Below are 19,064 nucleotides of genomic sequence, written 5' to 3' on the forward strand. Positions count from 1 at the left end.
CGAGTAGGAACTAAGCTTGGGGATGCTTGATACGTCCCAAACGTATCTATAATTTCTTATGTTCCATGCTACTTTTATGATGATACTCACATGTTTTATACACATTATATGTCATATTTATGCGTTTTCCGGAACTAACCTATTAACGAGATGCCGAAGGGCCAGTTCTGTTTTCTCGCTGTTTTTGGTTCCGAAATCCTAGTAAGGAAATATTCTCGGAATCGGACGAAATCAACGCCCGGCATCCTATTTTTCCACGAAGCTTCCGGAACACCCGAGAGCCGCGGAGGAGGGCCCTGTGGGCCCCAGATGACAGGCCGGCGCGGCCCAAGGGGGGGCGCGCCCCCCTGTTGTGTCGTCGCCTCGTTGACCTTCCGACTCCGCCTCTTCGCCTATATAAAGGTCCCTGACCTAAAACATCGAAAAAAAAGCCACGGTACGAGAAACCTTCCAGAGCCGCCGCCATCGCGAAGCCAAGATCTGGGGGACAGGAGTCTCTGTTCCGGCACGCCGCCGGGACGGGTAAGTGCCCCCGGAAGGCTCCTCCATCGACACCACCGCCATCTCCATCAACGCTGCTGTCTCCCATTAGGAGGGAGTAGTTCTCCATCGAGGCTCGGGGCTGTACCGGTAGCTATGTGGTTAATCTCTCTCCTATGTACTTCAATACAATAATCTCATGAGCTGCCTTACATGATTAGATTCATATGATGATGCTTGTAATCTAGATGTCATTATGCTAGTCAAGTGGATTTTACTTATGTGATCTCCGGAGACTCCTTGTCCCACGTGTGTAAAGGTGACAGTGTGTGCATCGTGTGGGTCTCTTAGGCTATATTTCACGGAATACTTATTCACCGTTATGAATGGCATAGTGAAGTGCTTATTTATATCTCTTTATGATTGCAATGTGTTTTGTATCACAATTTATCTCGTGTGCTACTCTAGTGATGTTATTAAAGTAGTTTATTCCTCCCGCACGGTGTAATGGTGACGAGTGGGTGCATCGTGTAGTACTTGGCGTAGGCTATGATTTTGATCTCTTGTAGATTATGAAGTTAACTATTGCTATGATGGTATTGATGTGATCTATGCCTCCTTTCGTAGCGTGAAGGTGACAGTGTGCATGCTATGTTAGTACTTGGTTTAGTTGTGTTGATCTGTCATGCACTCTAAGGTTATTTAAACATGAATATCGAATATTGTGGAGCTTGTTAACTCCAGCATTGAGGGTTCGTGTAATCCTACACAGTTAGTGTCTATTTATTTATTCTGTTATGTGATCAAAGTTGAGAGTGTCCACTAGTGAAAGTATGATCCCTAGGCCTTGTTCCTAAATACTGCTATCGCTGCTTGTTTACTGTTTTACTGCATCTCTACTGTCCGCAATATTACCACCATCAACCACACGCCAGTCCTGGGCAAAGCACTTTTCTCGGTGCCGTTGCTACCGCTTATATTTATTCATACCACCTGTATTTCACTATCTCTTCGCCGAACTAGTGCACCTATTAGGTGTGTTGGGGACACAAGAGACTTCTTGCTTTGTGGTTGCGGGGTTGCATGAGAGGGATATCTTTGACCTCTTCCTCCCTGAGTTCGATAAACCTTGGGTGATCCACTTAAGGGAAACTTGCTGCTGTTCTACAAACCTCTGCTCTTGGAGGCCCAACACTGTCTACAAAAATAGAAGCACCCGTAGACATCAAGGACATCCATACCGGCACAACATAGAAAACAGATAATGGACTCCTCTTTAATGCTTTAAGCATTCAACAACAGATAATATTCTCATAAGAGATTTGAGGATTAATGTCCAAGCTGAAACTTCCACCATGATACATGGCTTTGGTTGGCGGCCCAATGTTCTTCTCTAACAATATGCATACTCAAACCATTTAATCATGGCAAATCACCCTTACTTCAGACAAGATGAACATGCATAGCAACTCACATGATATTCAACAAAGGTGTAACAGGTTGATGGCGTCCCCAGATAACATGGTTACCGCTCAACAAGCAACTTATAAGAAATAAGATACATACGCGACATATTCATTACTACAATAGTTTTTTAGGCTACTTTCCCATGAGCTATGTATTGCAAAGACAAGGAATGGAATTTTTAAAGGTAGCACGCAAGCAATTTACTTGGAATGGCAGAAAAATACCACATAGTAGGTAGTTATGGTGGACACAAATGGCATAAGTTTTGGCTCAAGGTTTTGGATGCACGAGAAGCATTCCCTCTCGGTACAAGGCTTGGGCTAGCAAGGTTGTTTGAAGCAAACACAAGTATGAACCGGTACAGACAAAACTTACATAAGAACATATTGCAAGCATTATAAGACTCTACATTGTCTTCCTTGTTGTTCAAACACTTTTACCAGAAAATATCTAGACTTTAGAGAGACCAATCATGCAAACCAAATTTCAACAAGCTCTACGGTAGGTCTCCACTAATAGGTTTAAACTACATGATGCAAGAGCTTAAACATGATCTATTTGAGAGCTCAAAACAATTTCCAAGTATCAAATTATTCAAGACAATATACCAATTACCACATGAAGCATTTTCTGTTTCCAACCAAATAGCAATAAATGCAGCAGCTTTCAACTTTTGCCATGAATAAAAGCAAAACGAAGAACACAAGTGTTCAAATGAAAAAGCGGAGCGTGTCTCTCTCCCACATAAGCATGAACTTATTCAGAGAATGAAAATAACAAAACGAAAATAAAAGCACACAGACGCTCCAAGTAAAGCACAAAAGATGTGACGGAATAAAAATATAGTTTCACTAGAGGTGACCTGATAAGTTGTTGATGAAGAAGGGGATGCCTTGGGCATCCGCAAGCTTAGATGCTTGAGTCTTCTTGAAATATGCAGGGATGAACCACGGGGGCATCCCCAAGCTTAGACTCTTCACTCTTCTTGATCACATTATATCATCCTCCTCTCTTGATCCTTGAAAACTTCCTTCACACAAAACTCAATACAATCTCATTAGAGGGTTAGTGCATAATCAAAAATTCACATGTTCAGCAAGGACACAATCATTCCCAACACTTCTGGACATTAACCAAGGTTACTGAAGTTTAATGGAGCAAAGAAACCTGCTCAAACACAGTGAAAGAGGCAATGCGAAATAAAAGGCAGAATCTGTCAAAACAGAACAGTCCGTAAAGACGAATTTTTTCGAGGCACTTAACTTGCTCAGATGAAAAAGCTCAAATTGAATGAAAGTTGCGTACATATCTGAGATTACTCATTAATTTTTGCAGATTTTTTAGACTCTCCTACAGAGAGATTAACTCAAATTCGTGACAGCTAAAAATCTGTTTCTGCGCAGGAATCCAAATCTAGTATCAACTTTACTATCAAAGACTTACTTGGCACAACAATGCAATAAAATAAAGATAAGGAGAGGTTGCTACAGTAGTAAAAACTTCCAAGACACAACAAAACAGTAGCAAAATAAAAACATGGGTTATCTCCCAAGAAGTGCTTTCTTTATAGCCATTAAGATGGGCTCAGTAAATTTAATGATGCACTCGCAAGAAATAAGAGTTGAAGCAAAAGAGAGCATCAAAAGTAAATAAGATACACTTTTAAGTCTAACCCACTTCCTATGAAAAGGAATCTTGTAAATAAACAAGTCATGTAAGCATAATGCAACAAGCATAGAAAGGCAACACAAGCGCAACTTCAAGATTCTCAACATAAAGAGGGGAAACTTAATATTATTAAGATGCATATAACCATGTTTCCCTCTCTCATAATAACTTTCAGTAGCATCATTGATGAAATCCAAAATATAAACATCACTTAAAACATTCTTATCATGGTTCATATGCATAAAAGTATCATTAATTTTGGCATAAGAAAAACTCTTCTCATTAATAGTAATTGGAGCAGGATCATTATCAACAATTTGAACATGGTAAACAAGTTGCATACTAAGGGAATTGTTTTTGGCAATCCCATCATAACTATGACAAGTTTCATAAGGATAATTATAACCTATGTCATAGCATTCTTTATAATAATTGTCAAAGATTGGAGGCATAGTGTCATCATAAGAAATAGAATAGTTATCTTCCACAGTGTGTTCATCTGTAATCATACCATCATTGTTACTAGAAGGAGATGTATAAAACATATAATCATCAGTAGAAAAAGGATTTTCAAACACCTCATCCCCAAGCTTAGAGCTTTCTATATCATTATGGGAAGAAACATGGATAGTACTAATACTATGGCAATTATTAACATCATCATTTTCGGAATTAGTGTCCCAGAGATTTTCAATATCAAAAGTAGTGTGCTCTTCTAAATCATGATCACTAATGTAGGTAAAGGGCATAGGAAGATCATTGTACTCAGATTCATTATCATAATAATCATTAGGAGCAACATACTTACGGTTACCTATCGTTATCTCATACACGCGGGGATATGCCGTTACCTCTTTCTTTTTATTTCCCTCTTCTTCTTCTTCTTCTTCTTCTTCTTCTTCGTTCCCTTCTTCTTCTTCTTCTTTTCCTTCTCCTCGTTCCCTTCTTTAGGAGGAAGAGGCTTGAGGGGAGGCTTCTCCACATAACCTGATTTATTTCCAGAAACAATAGAAGAAACTTGGGAGGATTCCTCCTTTTCATTAATAAGTTCAAAACACACAGCGGTCCTATCATATTTTGGCAAAGTGTCGTCTTCTAAAATATTTTGTATGTAAGTATTTGTGTGGAAATTATCAATGCAATAATAAATACACCCATGCAGGACACTATTAATATCAAGAGCACTCATATCCACCAAAGAAGTTTTTCTCAATAACTCTTCACACTCCAAAAATAATGTAAGTTCATCATGCTGATTAGGAATGATTTCATCATCACAATACAAATTTGCAGCACTCATGGGGTTCGAATTATCATTGGAGGAGCATTGAAAATTAAAATGACCCAGTCTATGGCAAGGTTCACAAATAAAAGGATAGAGGGCGCAAACCTTTTCACCAAGATCATCTAGAGCCCTAGACCACTTTCTAGTTTTTTCATTCCTGTGATGGATACAATATTCTTCTTCAATTTTATTCTTTTCACAAGGTCTATGAACTTCACAAAAATTAACATGCTTATAGGAAATAGCATTCTCAGAAGTTTGAGCATGTTCATTGCAATCATTAACAACAATTTCATTTTCCATGCAAGTGTCTTTAAAAGGTTCATGATACATGTACCAATTTTCTTTAGGAACACTAATATGAGAAGCAAAGGCTATATAGCAATCGACCATAATTTGAGGATCAAGACCATATTTAGCACTAAGCTCTTGAAAATCAGCGGTTTGAGCGAAAGAATTAATGCAATCATACTCGTAGTTTATACCTGATTCTTTATCTTTGTCGTTCTCCCAATCTTCAGTATTGCTTTGAATTCTTTCAAGAAGATCCCATCTAGCTGCAACCTCCTTGCTTGTGAAAGATCCCTCCAAACAGGCATCTAGATAGTCCTTGTGGTGTCCTGAAAGCCTTGCATAAAAATTATTAATAATAACATTACGGGGAAGCTCATGAATGGGGCATTTGAGCATTAGTACTTCAATCTCCCCCATGCTTGGGAAATACTCTCTCCATCACGAGGATAAAAGTTATAAATGTAATTCCTATCAACATGCACTTCATGAGGAGGATAAATTTAGAATAAAAGAGAGGTACAATTTCCTCCCAACCAAGAGATCGACCATTCTTCAGCATCTTATACCATTCCGCAGCTCTGCCCTTTAGAGATATAGAGAATAGCTTCCTCTTAACTTGGTCTTTTGAAATAGAATAGCTTCCTCTTAACTTGGTCTTTTGAAATACATGCACTCTCGAACAACTCGCATAATTCATGTATAAAGAGTAAATGATCACTAGGATGGACAATCCCATCTCAAAAATAGCAATTGTTCATAGCAAGTTCAACAATTTTCATAGGTATCTTGAAAGGAATACTTTCAGTAGGTGGATTTAAAATATCACAAGCATCATTAGAGTTATCGCATATGGGAGATAAAGTATTATCAGAGAAAATTTTCTCCCCTAAAGATGGGAAGCTAAAAAGATCATAAAACTAGCTTCCCCAAGCTTAGACTTCTCCATAGCATTAGCAGTAATTGCGTTCATACTAATCACATTGCTACTAGCATGCAAATAAGGTTCCATAGGTTTTTTAATTTTCGCATCAAACAATTCATGTCTTAACTCAGGAAATAGATTAAAAAGCTCACTGTCGTTTTCCATTATGCCTAACTAGTGAAAAATAAAAAACAAGAAACGAAAAGATGCAATTCCAGGATCTAAAGGAAATAGCTTCGAGCACTCACACACCGGCAACAGTGCTAGGAAATAGCTTAGTAGTCGGAGGATGTGAATATCTTTTACCTTACCTCCCCGGCAACGGCGCCAGAAAATAGCTTGATGTCTACGCACGCTTCTATTCCTGTAGACAGTGTTGGGCCTCCAAGAGCAGAGGTTTGTAGAACAGCAGAAAGTTTCCCTTAAGTGAATCACCCAAGGTTTATCGAACTCGGGGAGGTAGAGGTCAAAGATATCCCTCTCAAGCAACCCCGCAATTAAGATACAAGAAGTCTCTTGTGTCCCCAACACACCTAATACACTTGTCAGATGTATAGGTGCACTAGTTCGGCGAAGAGATAGTGAAATACAAGTAATATGGATGATTGTAAGTAGTAATTGCAATCTGAAATAAAAATGGCAGCAAGCGAACATGTAACAGAACTTGTTGGAAACGGTGTTTCAATACTTTGAAAGAAGGCCTAGGGATCATACTTTCACTAGTGGACACTCTCAACAATGATCACATAAATAAATAACTTCTCTTCACTTGTGCTACTCTGAATTACTCTCCTATTGGAATCACTAATCATGTAGTGGCTACAAAAGCTCCACTCAAAGTTCATCAAGTACTTGACAAACACCACTCATAGGGATATCCTCATCAAATCATAATCCAAGACAATACCATTGCAATTTAGACTGAGTACGAACATAGCATACACACTGTCAACAATAGCTATGAAAGGGGGAATAGATCACTTCAATACTATCATAGTAATAGTTAACTTCATAATCCACAAGGGATTACAATCATAACCTACGCCAAGTACCACATGATGCACACGTTGTCAACTTTACATCATGAAGGAGGAATAGACTACTTTAATAACATCACTAGAGTAGCACATAGATTAATAGTGATACAAAGCTCATGATCACATAAAGATCACACCATGGGAGAGAGAGATGAACCACATAGCTACCGGTAGAGCCCTTAGCCTCGGGGGAGAACTACTCCTTCCTCATCATGGGAGACAGCAACAGCGATGAAGATGGCGGTGGTGTCGATGGAGATGACTCCGGAGGCAATTCCCCGTCCCGGCGGCGTGCCGGAACAGAGACTTCTGTCCCCCGAAACTTGTCTTCGCGATGGCGGTGGCTACGGAACTCTTCATGGAATATCGTCGATTGTTTTAGGGTTTTCGCGACGGATAGAATATATAGGCGAAAGGGCGGAGTCGGCGGAGCCAGGGGTGGCCTCCCCACCTGGTGGCGCGGCCAGGGAGGGGCCCGCGCCCAGGTATGGTTTGGGGCCCCCTTGGCCCCCCTCCGGCACTTCTCTGGCTCTCTAGGTCCGTCTCGGTAAAATAGGAGGTTTGGCTTTTGTTTCGTCCAATTCAGAGAATATTTCCTGTGTAGGATTTCTGAAACCAAAAACAGCAGAAAACAGGAACTGACGCTTCGACATCTTGTTAATAGGTTAGTACCGGAAAATGCATCAAAACGATATAAAATATGAATAAAACATGTAGGTATTGTCATAAAACTAGCATGGAACATAAGAAATTATAGATACGTTTGAGACGTATCAATTATTACTGTCTTCTCGTACTTTATATGTTTGCAATATCAAATACCCCTGAAAACCTGTTTGCTAGTATTTAGAGTGCCCTCGATCAAAACTACTTGTCAACACATCTGCTCATCGTTGGGTTCGACACACTTATTTATCGAAAGTACTACGATACACCCCATATATACTTGTGGGTCATCAATACTATTTTGTGGCGCCGTTTCCGGTGAGTGAAGCGCTATTGAAGAGTGGAATTGGTAAAGGAAACTTTTACTGTAAGTGCTGTTTTTATTTCTGCTGCTACTTTATTTCATTATGGAGAAGTATCCATTTGACTCCCTATTTGGGATTACTACTACCATTGTTACGGTAGTAGATGAACCACCTCATGCTCAATTGGATCCTTTTAAAATACCTATGAAAATTGTTGAACGTGTTATGAATAATTGCTATTTAGGAGATGGAACTGTCCATCCTCGTGATCACTTACTCTTTATACATGAATTATGCGAGTTGTTAAAGTGTGTAGGTATTTCAATGGACCAAGTTAAGAGGAAGTTATTCTCTTTATCACTGAAGGGCAGAGTTGCGGAATGGTATAAGATGCTGAAGAATGGCCAACCTATTGGCTGGGAGGAAATTGTACCTCTCTTTTATTCCAAATTCTATCCTCCTAGTGAGATTCATAAAGATCGGAATCAAATATATAATTTCTGGCCTCAAGATGGAGAGAGTATTGCCCAAGCATGGGGGATATTGAATTCACTAATCTCAAATGTCCCATTCATGAGCTCCCTAGTAATATTGTTATTGTATGCTTCTTGTTCTAGATCATTTACACGTATGAAAGAAGAAGCTAAATGGGATCTCCTCGACCGCACTCAGGAAAATATTGAAGGATGGGAGAATGACAAAGGAAGAAAGTTAGGTATAAATTGATTATGAATGCATTGAATCTTTTATGAGAACTGATGACTTTCATAATACTAGTGATGTTTATGGTCTAGATTCTCATATTCTTGCAAATTGTTTTAAGGCCTTTGCCTCTTATCTTGATGTTCCCAAAAAGGAGTGGAACAAGTACCATGCACCTTATAAAGAAATTGTTAATTGTGTTCCTGCTAGAAATATTGAAGTTTGTACTGTTGATCGTGTTTTGCCTGAACCTTATATTGAGAAAGTACCTTTCCCTTCCAAGGTAAAGGAACATTCTATTATAACTAGTGTGGTTAACAAAAGTTCAAATAAATCTACAGAACCTAATGAATAAATAACTATTGAACCTGCGGTAGCAATATTAAAGGACCTTGTTATTGAAAATGTAGAAGATGGACACATTATCTTCTGTGAAGATGCTTGTAATATTGTTTCACATCCTAGTAAATCCAAGAAAACTAGTGTTCATGTGCTTTCTGTCAGAATAGGTGATCATTGCAATTATGGTTTATGTGATATCGGTGCAAGTTCAAGTGTTATTCTTTATGAGCTTTACAGGGAAATCATGCATGAAATTGGTTCTTCTGAACTTGAAGAAATTGATGTGGTTATTCAGCTTGCTAATAGAGAGACCATCTCTCCAATTGGTATTGTTAGAGATGTGGAAGTATTATGTGGTAAGATTAAATATCCTGCTGATTTTCTAGTGCTTGGTTCATCTGCTAGTAAGACTTGTCCTATCATTTTTGGTAGACCTTTCTTGAACACTTGTGGTGCTATTATAGATTATAAGAAGGAGAAAATTCTTACTAAATTTGATGGAGAGTCTTATGAGTTTAATTTTTCTAAGTTTGCTAAAGCTCCTTATGAAACTGAATTGCCTAATGAAGATTTTAGAGTTGAACAACTTGCCTCTATTGCTCTTGCTCCTAACAATGCTTTGCAGCAATATATGGAGGACCACGAAAAGTGAGATCTTTATGGAGGAAAGAAATGAGATCGATGAGATTCTTCTTTGTCAACCAGAGATGCTTAAACACAATTTATCGGTGGAAGACTTGGGTACCACACTACCACCCAATGAGGATCCCGTTTTTGATTTAAAACCTTTACCTGATGATCTTAAATATGCTTATATTGATGATAAGAAAATATATCTTGTTATTATTAGTTCTAAACTTTCAGGGAAAGAAGAGGAAATGTTATTGGGAGTATTGAAGAAACACCGATGAGCTACAGGTTAGACTCTTGATGATTTGAAGGGGAGATGTCAGCATGCTATTAATATGGAACCTGATGCAAAGCCAGTTGTTGAACATCAACACCGTTTAATTCCTAAGATGAAGGATGTGGTAAGAAATGAGGTATTGAAACTCCTTGATGCTGGTATTATTTATCCTATTGCTGATAGTAGATGGGTTAGTCCTGTGCATTGTGTCCCTAAGAAAGGAGGAATTATTGTTGTGCATGATGAGAATAATGAGCTTATTCCTCAAAGAGTAGTAGTTGGTTATAGGATATGCATTAATTTTAGAAAAGTTAAAAAAGTTACTAAGAAAGATCATTACCCTTTACCTTTTGTTGATCAAATGTTAGAAAGGTTGTCTAAGAAAACTCATTTTTGTTTTCTTGATGGTTATTCTGGGTTTTCTCAAATTGCTATTAAAAAGCAAGATCAAGAGAAAACCAATTTTACTTGTCCTTATGGAACTTATGCTTATAGACGTATGCCTTTTGGTTTGTGTAATGCTGCTGCTACATTTCAAAGATGTAAGTCTGCTATCTTTCATGGTTTTTGTGGAGAAATTGTGGAAGTATCATGGACGATTTCTCCATCTATGGGACTTCTTTTGATAACTGTTTGCACAACCTTGATAAAGTTTTGTAGAGATGTGAAGAAACTAATCTTGTTCTTAATTGGGATAAATGCCACTTTATGGTAAATGAAAGAATTGTTCTTGGACATAAAATTTCTGAAAGAGGTATTGAAGTTGACAGAGCCAAAGTGGAAGCAATTGAGAAAATGCCCTGTCCTAGGGATGTTAAAGGTATTCGTAGTATTCTTGGTCATGCTGGTTTCTATAGGAGGTTTATTAAGGATTTCTCTAAAATTTCAAAGCCTCTTACTAATCTTCTCCAAAAGGATGTACCTTTTGTTTTTGATGATGATTGTAAGGAGGCCTTTGAAACTCTAAAGAAGCTTTAACCACTGCTCCCATTGTTCAACCACCTAATTGGAATTTACCCTTTGAAATTATGTGTGATGTTAGTGATTTTGCAGTAGGTGCTTTTTTTGGACAGCGAGTAGATAAAAGTTGAATGTTATTCATTATGTTTCTAAGACTCTTGATGCTGCTCAAAAGAATTATTCTACCACTGAAAAAGAATTCTTAGTTGTAGTCTTTGCTTGTGATAAGTTTAGACCTTATATTGTTGATTCGAAAGTTATTATTCATACTGATTGTGCTGCTATTAGGTACCTTATGGAAAATAAAGACGCTAATCATAGGCTTATTAGATGGGTGTTTCTTTTACAAGAGTTTGATCTGCATATTGTAGATAGGAAGGGTGCTGAAAATCCTGTTGCTGATAATTTGTCTAGATTGGAAAACATTTCTTATGATCCTATTCCTATTAATGATAGTTTTCCAAATGAACAATTGAATGCAATAAAAGTAACTTCGCGAGAGAGTCCTTGGTATGCTGATTATGCTAACTTTATTGTTTCCAAGTATTTGCCTCCAACATTTACAGCTCAGCAAAGAAGGAAATTCTTTTATGATTTGAGGCATTATTTTTGAAATGACCCACACTTATATAAAGAAGGAGTGGATGGTATTATGCGAAGATGTGTTCCAGAATACGAGCAACGAGAGATCTTGACAAAATGTCATGGTAGTGCTTACGGAGGACATCATGCTGGAGATAGAACTGCACAAAAGGTTCTACAATCAGTTTTTTATTGGCCTACTCTTTGTAAAGATGCAAGAAAGTTTATTTTATCTTGTGATGAATGCCAAAGAGTTGGTAATATTTCTAGACGCAATGAAATGCCTATGAATTATTCTCTTGTTATTGAACCATTTGACTGTTGGGGATTTGACTTTATGGGTCCTTTTCCTCCTTCAGAAGGTTATACTCATATACTTGTTTCTATTGATTACATTACTAAGTGGGTAGAACCTATACCTACAAAGAGTTCTAATGGTGAGACCTCGTTAAAAATGCTTAAGGATGTTATTTTCCCTAGGTTTGGTGTGCCTAGATATCTTATGACTGATGGAGGTTCTCATTTTATTCATGGTGGTTTTAGAAAGACCCTTGCTAGATATGATGTTAATCATAGGATTGCTTCAGCCTATCATCCCCAAATAAGTGGGCAAGTAGAATTATCAAATAGAGAAATTATATCTATCTTGCAAAAGACTGTTAATAAATCTAGAAAGAATTGGGATAGTAAGTTAAATGATGCTTTATGGTCTTATAGAACTGCTTACAAAAATCCTATGGGTATGTCTCCTTACAAAATGGTTTATGGAAAAGTGATACGTCCATTTTGCATAACTATTTTATATCATAATTTGCTGTTGTTCATTGATATATTTCATATTTGGAGGTGATACTTATGTTATTTCATCTATTTTGCATGTTTCATGATTATTTGAGGATCTCGCACCGGAGCCAAGATTCTGCTGGAAAAAGCACCGTCAGAATGCAATATTTCGGAAGATCAACAGTTGACGGAAATTATATGGAAAATCCTATTTTTCCAGAAGACGAAGGGAGCCAGAAGAGGGAGCCGAGGGGACCCGAGGTGGGCCCACCTCATAGGTCGGCGCGGCCCAAGGCCTGGCCGCGCCGCCCTATGAGGAGGGGGCCCACAGCCCCCTCTCGCCTCCTTTTCTTCGTGTACGTCTTCGTCCCGAAGACCTAAGCCCCAGAGGATAGTCGCGAAGAGTCACAGCCGCCTCTGCGGGGCGGAGAACACCAGAGAGAAAAGAGCTCTCCGGCAGGCTGAAATCTGCCGGGGAAATTCCCTCCCGGAGGGGGAAATCGACGCCATCATCACCGTCATCGAGCTGGACCTCATCTCCATCATCATCGCCATCATCATCATCATCATCATCATCATCACCGCCATCTCCACCGCTGCACCTCGTCACCGCTGTAACAATTTGGGTTCGATCTTGATTGTTTGATAGGGGAAACTCTCCCGGTGTTGATTTCTACTTGTTATTGATGCTATTCAGTGAAACTATTGAACCAAGGTTTATGTTCAGATTGTTATTCATCATCATATCACCTCTGATCATGTTCCATATGATGTCTCGTGAGTAGTTCGTTTAGTTCTTGAGGACATGGGTGAAGTCTAAATGTTAGTAGTGAATTATGTTGGTTATTATTCAATGTTATGATATTTAAGTTGTGGTGTTATTCTTCTAGTGGTGTCGTGTGAACGTCGACTACATGACACTTCACCATTTATGGGCCTAGGGGAATGCATCTTGTATTCGTTTGCCAATTGCGGGGTTGCCGGAGTGACAGAAACCTAAACCCCCGTTGGTATATCGGTGCAGGAGGGATAGCAGGATCTCAGAGTTTAAGGCTGTGGTTAGATTTATCTTAATTACTTTCTTGTAGTTGCGGATGCTTGCAAGGGGTATAATCACAAGTATGTATTAGTCCTAGGAAGGGCGGTACATTAGCATAGGTTCACCCACACAACACTTATCAAAACAATGAAGATTAATCTGCTATATGAAGCGAAAGCACTAGACTAAATTCCCGTGTGTCCTCAAGAACGTCTGGTCATTATAAGTAAACAAACCGGCTTGTCCTTTGTGCTAAAAAGGATTGGGCCACTCTCTGCAATTATTTCTCTCGCACTTTACTTACTTGTACTTTATTCATCTGCTATATCAAAACCCCCGAATACTTGTCTCGTGAGCATTTACAGTGAATCCTTCATCGAAACCGCTTGTCAACACCTTCTCGCTCCTCGTTGGGATCGACATTCTTACTTATCGAAGATACTACGATACACCCCCTATACTTGTGGGTCATCAAGACTATTTTCTGGCGCCATTGCCGGGGAGTGAAGCGCTATTGGTAAGTGGAATTGGTAAGGGAAACTTTTTACTGTACGTGCTGTGTTTACTTCTGCCTGCTGCTATAATTCATTATGGAGAGGTCTTCTCTTGAATTCCTCTTTGGGAAATCTACTACTACTGCAAGGGTAGTGGATGAGGCGCCAGGTGAGAGCGAGGTTCCATACAAAATACCTATGAAAATTATTGAACGTGTTGTGGATAACCGCTATGAAGGGGATGGAACCGTCCATCCTGGTGATCATTTACTCGTTTTTACATGAATTATGCGGGTTATTCAAATGTGCAGGCATTGCTATGGATGAAGTGAGGAAGAAACTATTCTCTATATCGCTGTCCGGTAAAGCAGCGCACTCGGTATAAATTGTCTGAAGAATAGGGATTCTCTTAATTGGGAGGACATTGTGCCTTTATTTTATTCCAAATTCTATCCTCCAAGTGAAATTCACAAAGATCGGAACCGCATATATAATTTCTGGCCTCATGATGGAGAAAGTATTGCCCAAGCTTGGGGGAGATTGAAGTCTTTAATGCTCAAATGCCCCATTCATGAGCTTCCCGGTAATATTATTATTGATAATTTCTATGCAAGATTGTCTTTTCAAGATAAGACTTTGCTGGATACTTCTTGTTCTGGATCATTTACACGCAATAAAGAAGAGTTTAAAAGAGACTTTCTTGATCGGATCCAGGAGAATACTGAAGGATGGGAGAACGACAAAGATAGAGAGTCAGGTATAAACTCTGATTATAAATGCATTGAAGTTTTTATGGATACTGATAAATTTCGTAATATTAGTGCTACTTATGGTCTTGATTCTCAAGTCGTTGTAAATCTTTATAAAGCTTTTTCCTCTCACTTCGAATTGCCTAGGAAGGATTTTGATAAGTATCATGAACCATATAAAGATAAAATTGATCCATCTATAAATAAATGTGCTATAATTGAAACTGTTGATCATATTCTTCCTGAAGCTTATATTGAAACAACTCCTTTCCCTGCTAAAATGAAGGAGTACTCTGTTATATCTAGTGCAGTTAATAAAAGTGCAAAGAAACCTATAGAACCTGAAGAACAAATTAAGGTTGAACCTGCTGTTGCAATAGTTAAAGATCTTGTGACTGAAAATGTAGAAGATGGCCATATTACTTTCTGTGAAGATGCTTCTAATATTGTTTCGCATCCTAATAAGTCTAGGAAAGCTAGTGTTCCTATGCTCTCTGTTAGAATTGGTGATCATTGTTATTATGGTTTATGTGACATTGGTGCAAGTATTAGTGCCATCCCTTATGAGCTTTATACGGAGATCATGCATGAAATTGGTTCTTGTGAACTTGAAGATATTGATGTGGTTATTCGGCTAGCTAATAGAGAAACTATCTCTCCTATTGGTATTATTCGAGATGTGGAAGTTCTATGTGGTAAGATTAAATATCCTGCTGACTTTTTAGTACTTGGTTCTGCTGCTAGTAAGTATTGTCCTATTATTTTTGGTAGACCTTTCCTAAATACTTGTGGAGCTGTTATAGATTGCAAGAAGGAAAAGATTATGACTAAATTTGCTGGTGAATCTTATGAGTTTAATTTCTCTAAATTTTCCAAAACTCCTTATAAAGTTGATTTGCCTAATAATGATTTTAGAGTTGAACAGTGTGCGTCTATTGCTCTTGCTCCTAATAATCCTTTGCAGCAACATTTGGAGAATAGTGAGAGTGAAGTCTTTAGGGAAGAAAGAAATGAGCTTGATGAAATTTTCCTTCGTCAACCTATTCTTAAACATGACTTACCGGTTGAAGATCTAGGTACAACACCACCACCAAAGGAAGATCCTGTTTTTGATTTAAAACCATTGCCTGATAATCTTAAGTATGCTCATATTGATGATAAGAAAATATATCCTGTTATTATTAGTTCTAAGCTTTCAGATATTGAGGAAGAAAGGTTATTGGAAATATTGAAGAAACACCGAGGAGCTATTGGCTATACTCTCGATGACTTGAAGGGGATTTCTCCCTCTATTTGCCAACATGCTATCAATATGGAAGATGATGCAAAGCCTGTTGTTGAACATCAACGTCGTCTAATTCCGAAGATGAAGGATGTGGTAAGGAATGAGGTATTAAAACTTCTTGAAGCTGGTATTATATATCCTATTGCTGATAGTAGATGGGTTAGTCCTGTGCATTGTGTTCCTAAGAAAGGAGGAATGCCTGTTGTGCCTAATGATAATGATGAGCTCATCCCTCAAAGAGTAGTTGTAGGGTATAGAATGTGCATTGATTATCGAAAAGTCAATAAGGTTACTAAGAAAAATCATTACCATTTACCATTTATTGATCAAATGTTAGAAAGGTTGTCTAAAAATACTCATTTTTGCTTTCTTGATGGTTATTCTGGGTTTTCACAAATTGTTGTTAAAACTAAAGATCAAGAGAAAACCACTTTCACTTGTCCCTATGGAACTTATGCTTATAGGCGTATGCCTTTTGGTTTATGTAATGCTCCTGCTACTTTTCAAAGATGCATGTCTGCTATTTTTCATGGCTTTTGTGAGAGTATTGTAGAGGTATTCATGGATGATTTTTCTGTCTATGGGAATTCTTTTGATAATTGCTTGCGAAACCTTGATAAAGTATTGCAGAGATGTGAAGAAACTAATCTTGTTCTTAATTGGGAGAAATGCCACTTTATGGTTAATGAAGGAATTGTATTGGGACATAAAATTTCCGAGAGAGGTATTGAAGTTGATAGAGCTAAAGTTGAAGCAATTGAGAAGATGCCCTATCCTAGGGATGTTAAAGGTATTTGTAGTGTTCTTGGTCATGATGGGTTTTCTAGGAGATTTATGAAAGATTTTTCTAAATTTCAAAGCCTCTTACTAATCTTCTTCAAAAAGATGTACCTTTTGTTTTTGATGATGATTGTAAGGAAGCTTTTGAAACTCTAAAGAAAGCCTTAACAACTGCTCCTGTAGTTGAACCTCCTGATTGGAATTTGCCTTTTGAAATTATGTGTGATGCTAGTGATTTTGCTGTAGGCGCTGTTCTAGGACAGCGGGTAGATAAGAAATTGAATGTTATTCATTATGCTAGCAAAACTCTTGGTGCTGCTCAAAGAAATTATGCTACAACTGAAAAAGAATTATTAGCTGTAGTCTTTGCTTGTGATAAGTTTAGATCCTATATTGTTGATTCAAAAGTTACAATTCATACTGATCATGCTGCAATTAGATACCTTATGAGAAAGAAAGATGCTAAGCCAAGGCTTATTAGATGGTACTTCTTTTGCAAGAATTTGATCTGCATATTATAGATAGGAAAGGTGCTGATAATCCTGTTGCTGATAATTTGTCTAGATTGGAAAATATTACTTATGATCCTGTTCTCGTTAATGATAGTTTTCCAAATGAACAATTGGCTGTAATAAAGGTGAGCTCGCGAGATAGTCCTTGGTACGCTGATTATGCTAACTTTATTGTATCCAAGTACTTGCCTCCAACCTTTTCAGCTCAGCAAAGGAGGAAATTCTTTTATGACTTGAGGCATTATTTTTGGGATGACCCACACTTATATAAAGAAGGAGTGGATGGTATTCTGCAAAGATGTGTTCCTGAATATGAACAACATGGGATATTGAGTAAATGTCATGGTAGTGTTTATGGAGGACATCACGCCGGAGATAGAACCGCACAAAAGGTTCTACAATCAGGTTTTTATTGGCCAACTCTCTTCAAAGATGCAAGGAAGTTTATTTTATCTTGTGATGAATGTCAAAGGGTTGGTAATATCTCCAGATGCAATGAAATGCCTATGAATTATACTCTTGTTATTGAACCATTCGATTGTTGGGGATTTGACTTCATGGGTCCTTTCCCTTCTTCAGAAGGTAACACTCATATACTTGTCGCTGTTGATTATGTTACTAAATGGGTGGAAGCCATACCTACAAAAAGTGCTGATGGTGAGACCTCTTTAAGAATGCTTTTAGATATTATTTTTCCTAGATTTGGAGTTCCTAGATATATTATGACTGATGGAGGTTCTCATTTTATTCATGGTGGTTTTAGAAAAACTCTTGCTAAATATGGTATTAATCATAGAATTGCTTCTGCTTATCATCCTCAAACTAGTGGACAAGTAGAACTATCAAATAGAAAGATTAAATCTATCTTGCAAAAGACTGTTAATAAATCTAGAAAGAATTGGGCTATTAAATTAAAAGAAGCACTATGGGCTTATAGAACTGCTTATAAAAATCCCATGGGCATGTCACCGTATAAAATGGTTTACGGGAAAGCTTGCCATTTACCTTTAGAACTAGAGCACAAAGCTTATTGGGCTGTGAGAGAACTAAATAAAGATCCTAAACTTGCCGGTAAGAAAAGATTGCTACAATTGAGTTATTTAGATGAATGGAGAAGTGAAGCATATGAAAATGCTAAAATCTTTAAAGAGAAAGTTAAGAAATGGCATGATAGAAGAATTATCAAAAGAGAATTTAATGTTGGAGATAAAGTCCTATTGTATCGGTCTCGTCTCAGATTTTTTGCAGGAAAATTACTCTCAAAATGGGAAGGACCATATGTCATTGATGAGGTGTATCGATCAGGAGCAATCAAAATTAGCTCTCTACAAGGTAATGCCACCCAAGTGGTGAATGGACAAAGACTCAAGCATTATATCTCGGGTGATTCTTATAATGAAGATGTTGATGTTATTCAAGTGTTAACTCCGGAAGCCTTCATCAAAGGCCAAGTTGACAGTCCTGCAGAGTCCGACTCTGAATAGGTAACAGTTCTGGTAAGAAAAAGTCCGCGTTTAACTTTCCGAACAATGTTTTTGCAACTTTTGGAAAAAATGAAAAATTACGAGATCGAAACGGAGTGGAGGAGACACACGAGGGCGTGCCCCCACAGGCCGGCGCGGGCCCCAGCCTGGCCGCGCCGCCCTGTGAGGAGGGCCCCTCGTCGTCCCTCTCCAACTCTGGTTCGACCTGGTACTTTCCGTTTGTCGTGAAAATTTTCGCTATATAATCCCCTGGACCCCTGGAGGTCCGTATATCGTTTTCTCGATGTGTTTTGTTTCGAGCTGTTTCTGCCAGGATCCGTC

Source organism: Lolium rigidum, chromosome 3, assembly GCF_022539505.1.
Source record: "Lolium rigidum isolate FL_2022 chromosome 3, APGP_CSIRO_Lrig_0.1, whole genome shotgun sequence".
NCBI lineage: Eukaryota > Viridiplantae > Streptophyta > Magnoliopsida > Poales > Poaceae > Lolium > Lolium rigidum.